The sequence below is a fragment of the Adelges cooleyi genome, unplaced genomic scaffold (assembly GCF_023614345.1).
Source record: "Adelges cooleyi isolate 19-005CV unplaced genomic scaffold, UGA_ACOO_1.1 ACOO_flye_CR_arks_rails_tigmint_CR_PRNA_480, whole genome shotgun sequence".
Lineage (NCBI taxonomy): Eukaryota > Metazoa > Arthropoda > Insecta > Hemiptera > Adelgidae > Adelges > Adelges cooleyi.
In genome coordinates this window covers 28,443-34,130 of record NW_026096167.1, presented here as the reverse complement: position 1 = coordinate 34,130, position 5,688 = coordinate 28,443, and the positions used below count along the sequence as shown (strand labels likewise).

Genomic DNA, 5,688 nt, shown 5'->3' with positions numbered 1-5,688 from the left:
TATATTTTAGTCACACAAGGTCGACCATTTCCAAGTATGTTTTATAAATTATAAATAGCTACACATTTTTCATACGTTTTTATACACGTTTTCTACTAATCTTGTATATATTTACTGGTTTATTGTATAATATGACCGTGTAAAAATATTGACTTAAAAGTAGACACCAGTATCTTAAAGATTACTTTTATTATACATTTGTTTTTGGAGTATTTACACGGTACGAATATTAAACAAAATATTTGATAAAAATAATAATTTTATAATAAAAAAACTGCGTCCAGGACAGTACTAATATGTGTAAATATGGATATCTACTCAATTGTAATGTTTCTATACAAAATCATGTCATTTTTTTGTTAGTAAACAGTTATTTTATTTGTGTTATCTGTTGGTTAGGTGAGAAAAATGAGGACACAAAAAAGTTGCTAAGTAAATTTACGTTGTTTCTTAAAAATAAATGGGTCAAAACACCAAGTACGATCGACCTTTTGGAGCACTCCCCCGCGGTACTTTTCCAAATTCAACCTCCATGTGTGTTCCGACAATAAGAATGTTTTTCGACAGTAAATCAATTATTTTTCTTTTATTCTGGTTCTTATCATATAAATTGGTTTTCATATTTTTAGTTTTTTCCTTTACTCTTTTTTTTTAATCATTTTTTTATAGTATCTTCGGAAATAAGAAATATTTGTTAAAAATTAGTTTCTTTTGGAAAATAATGGATCTTTTCGAGTAACAGAAAGTCATTTAATTAAGTTTATAATCTAAAAAGTTTAATTTTTCCGTGTTGCCCAATATTTGAGAAATTTTCTCATCTTTTTTAGAAAGCTGCATAGTGCAATTGAAAAAAAAATCACAGTAATCAAAATAGTTGAAATAATTATGTTTAAAGTTAATGTACTTTTTTGTTTTTATTAAAATTATAAACTCAATTATTAACATTCTGTTTCTCAAAAAAAAAATCTATATTCTTTCAGAAAGCTTAGATAATTTTACATAAGACACCTTTTTTTAATAGTTTTATATTTATGGCAGTAGATACTATACAAGAATGATAAATACAAAGTAAACAAAAAAAACTTAAAATACTTTACACGACTATGGCTAAAATAATTGAAAATACAAAATTAAAATATTCTTTTCATTAAAACAGACATGCATGGTAAATTTCAAAATATTTCACGAGGCCTGAAAGATCGTTCATATTTTGCGTTTTGGGCCATATATATACATATCTGTTTTTATTACTCTCCGTGCTTATTTATATGTATACCATTTTAAAATGACAATATTTCTAAACAAGCAGCCAGTATTAGTCCTTACTACAGTTATTGAAGCAATAATGGATAATTTGACTACCTCAGAGAAAACTAATTAATAGCTTGTTACATTTATTTTAAGAAATTTATGAAAATAAATTTAATTCTTTAAATATTACTCTACATTGTTGAAAACAATATTATATAACAGAAAATTAAAGATTTTTTACATTCATTCAAAGTTAGCAAAACAATAATTTGATTTTTATAACCTGTTGGTTTCCTAACAAAAAATATAAAATGTGGACATTTTAATAAATTTTCAAAGGTTAATATTTAAAAAAAATCGTAGATGAAAATGATTCTAGGCCAGATAAGTCTAAAAAATGTCAATAAAGATTTATTTATTTTATGTAAATGCTGCACCAGAGTATTAAAAAATTGTATAAAACATGATTTCTAATTAAACTCATTTAATTTTTATGTTTTTAAATACTATTATGTCAATTTAAAGTTAGGAAACATTAATTTGATATATATATTTTATTGGATTATAGGTGCTGATAAGAAGTTAAAACATTCTGTTGTAGTAGGTATGAACAGTAGAGTTAGTAGTTACCTAATGTACACATTCCTTATTATATTTTTAAAATGTAATTATTTTTTTTGTAGAAAATGTTAGCCGTGTAAAAAATGTTATATTTAAAATCGATTATTTTCTTACATATTTACTATTAAAAATGTTTTGTTGTTTAACAATATGTTCTCAAATAAATTAAAATTTTTTTGTGTATTAGACGTTGGGTGTTCAACATTCAAATTCGGTATGTTTTCTAATAACCTATTACTTTGTTTCATTAAATTTTGTTTGCACAATTGAACTGTGGTACCAAAAATAATCACGGTTATAGCTAACTTAAATTAGACGTCCTAAATCTCTTGTTCATTTATTTTGAAATGTGGATTGTTAATAGTTCTATAATCGAAAATTGTTAAGACAATTTAAACAAGTTGTATAATACTACAAAAATCAATGAATTTGGAGTTTGTTGATTAGAGATTAAGCTTTCCTTTTTAGTCAAAAATTAAAGATGTTTAACTTTTTTTTAGAATTGTAGTTAATTATCCGTTGTTTTCAAAGTAATTGACATCTAAAAGCAAATGGTGTTACAACCGATTGGTAAATTGTTCTTATAGTAAAGTTATTTTTTACTTTTTACTTTTTTACTATTTTTTAGAAATACATGTTGTAAAAATAATATTTTTTATTTTACATTTTATTTTTAGTCCTATTAAAAGTACTTAATAATTGCGAATAGATTATTGAATACATTTATTTTTTAATTGAATCATTTTTTTTTTTTGTATACCATTAAGTCAGTTCTTTTTCTTAACACATATATTTTAATACATTTTTGAAAATTAATTTAATTCTTTAGAACTATACATATTACTCAACATTGTTGAAAACAATATTATATAACAGAAAATTAAAGACTTTTTACATTAATTTAAAGTTAGCAAAACATTAATTTGATTTGTATAACCTCAAGGTTTAGGTGGTAAATCGTCAAGTGAAGAGAAGTCAAAAGATGCGTCAAAAGAGAAGGCGTTAAACCGTACTCAAAGTAAAGTATAGGCAGTAGTAATTACCTAATGTACACGTTCTTTATTATATATTTAAAATATAATTATTTTTTTTTTATACCATTAAGTCAGTTCTTTATCTTGTCATTGTCCTTCTTTTTCCCGTGTTTTTCATCGAACCATTTCTCTATAACTGTGTAAGTTAAAACCACCAGCAACACATGAGATGTTAACACATCTCATGTGTTGCTGGTGGTATTATTCTAATTCTAGAAGAAGAATATTACATATTCTTCTTCTAGAATTAGAATAATAACCCTCCTAACAGTTTTAAAATCGTGTAAAAAAATGTTATACTTAAAGCTATTATTTTCTTACATATACTATTAAAAATGTTTGGTTAATAAAAGTTCTCAAATAAATGAAAAATGCTTTTTGTTTTTTTGTTTTTAGGCCGTGCAGGAAAAAGTATGTTTTCTCATCACCTATTACTTTGTTTAATTAAATTTTGTTAGCACAATTGAACTATGATATCAAAAATATTCACGATTAAAGCTAATTTATCTTTTAATTAACAGCTTTTAACGGATACCTGTTTTGAAAATGTGATAGAGCTCTACTTTAATTTGATTTAATGTGATGTTATCATTAATAACTTATACAGGATACATTTTTTATCATGAGCCACTCAATATCTCACTGAGTTTAATAAATAATTGAATTTTTTTTTCATAGTTTTTTTATATTATGTAATATTTTTTACAACTTTTTTTGATTGGTTGATAGCCAGTTTTAGATAACTATTTTTACAGTTATAAAAGTTTAAAAGTTAGGACAGGAGGATAAGTGCACCCAGATAAAAATTATAATACACTGCACCTTCCCTCCTGCCCTAAACTTGAAACTTCAAAAATAATTACCCAAAACTGGTTATTGACCAGTCAACATTTTTAGTAGAATTTTCTAAATTTAAAAAGTTTCAAACATATTTATGTTCCAAAAGTTTCCATCAAAGAAACTAGTTCAGGAGTAGAGTAGGAACATAATAATTTGTGAGAAATTAAGATCACTTTATATAAAAACACAATGGAAAAAAATAATCAATTATTAATTAAACTCAATGAGATATTGAGTGACCCATTATAAAAAATTCACCCTGTGTAACTAGGCATAAAGGTTAGTGCAGTTGTGCAACTTAGATTAAAATACATCATTATGTGCTTATTTTAAATTTTACATCAATTAATTTTGATTTATAGTCTTCGTTATATTTTAATAATACCTAATACTTTGTTTACTTGAAAGTTGTTTCAGCTGCCGCAGAAAAGTCCTGTATAGGGCCTACTCCGACGAAAGAGGACTAAGATACAAATGCTTAAACATGTTTCCGCAGTCTATGCGTGTGCAAATGTAGGTAGTCGTTAATTATTTTTAAAAGATAATTTGTTTTTAATAAAAAAGAAAACGTTATTAAAGGCACGTTCACACAATGAGAGTACTCTTGCCATAGTACTATCGAGTCGCTCTTGATAGTGTGATAGCACTTTCATAATAGTGCATTAGGGACTATGGTGGATACGTTTATACGTTGAGAGTTTTACCATCACTATCGCAATAGCTACTATTGTGACAGCAACTACCGCGTTTCCTTTCATCGTGAAAATGGGCCTTAATTTGGTGATTAATAGAGAATTTATTCACTTTCCCTTTTCTATAATAAGGAAATTATTATTTTAATCCAAGGAAATTCCTTGACCGCGTTGATAATGGCGTAGAAACGTTAACGTGATCATATGAAAATACAAAACATAATTAAATTACATTGTTTTTTTTAACATAGGTAACATTATAAAAATTAATTCTATTTAAGCTATGAATTAATAAAGTTTATATATTTTTTTTTTTTTGACAGAGTGGATCCAATGACAACAATCCAATTTGCAGAAATATACAGTTATAAATACAGCTTCAAAATAAATATAAATACAAAAAATTAAATTGTGAACCCAAACTATTACTAAACCAAAAACATGTATTTCACGAATTCATAATAAACTTCTACTATCTGGCAAATTAAAAATATCTTGTTTTGCATTAGTACAAGTTTTCAAACTTGGTTACTATATTTTCACCCGATTTATTATTATAGTTGTGTTCAATAACAGTGTGTGTATGATTCCTCCTCTATTATTATAGCCCATTTCAACATTTTGCATAATCTCAGAGGCACTTTTTTCAATTTTGAATTTTAACCCTTTACAAGTTTGATTTAAAAATTTGAAATTTTATAAAATGTTCAAACGTTTCTTATTCATAGTAAGAAAAAGATATCAAAAAAGTGCTTTGTAGGATCCCAAGTAATTAATAGTAAGTAATAATATTTTCCCTAGGAAATGTTGCGAAGGTAAAACTCTCGTTGGGCCATATGTATTAAGTTTGTAACACAGCACCTCGTGTAGGCAATTATAATGCTTCGGCGTCGTCGGCGACAAAAGACACGTCGTTTTATTTTATTGATCCAATACAAATGCTATTAATTTACTTGTTCACGTCAATTTTGTAGAATTAAAATATTTAAAAAAAGAGCTTGTATTAAAATCTTTTGCGACCAAACATTGAACTCAATATGATATATGGAACGCCTAATGGACTATAAGTCGGCTGCTTATGAAAAGGCTAACTAATAGGAGGCTGCCATTTTGTGAACAGTTATAACAAAACGTCCATGATATTTATTGTTTTTTCTATGATTTATCAAATAAAAACGGAGTTATCATCGTGCAATCATCATGTTATCATCGCCTATCGTAACATTTCTATGATTTATACCGGGTGATTC

At 26.0% G+C, this 5,688-nt stretch overlaps 1 long non-coding RNA gene across 1 annotated transcript; it reads left to right on the top strand.

The window, feature by feature from the left end:
- Positions 1-399: 399 nt before the first annotated feature.
- On the top strand, positions 400-4,913 carry LOC126842264 (uncharacterized). Its single transcript, XR_007686295.1, has 7 exons — positions 400-432; positions 1,820-1,855; positions 2,060-2,086; positions 2,816-2,890; positions 3,303-3,317; positions 4,155-4,259; positions 4,762-4,913. It is a non-coding gene; the product is annotated as an uncharacterized LOC126842264 (long non-coding RNA).
- The last annotated feature ends 775 nt before the right edge of the window (positions 4,914-5,688 follow it).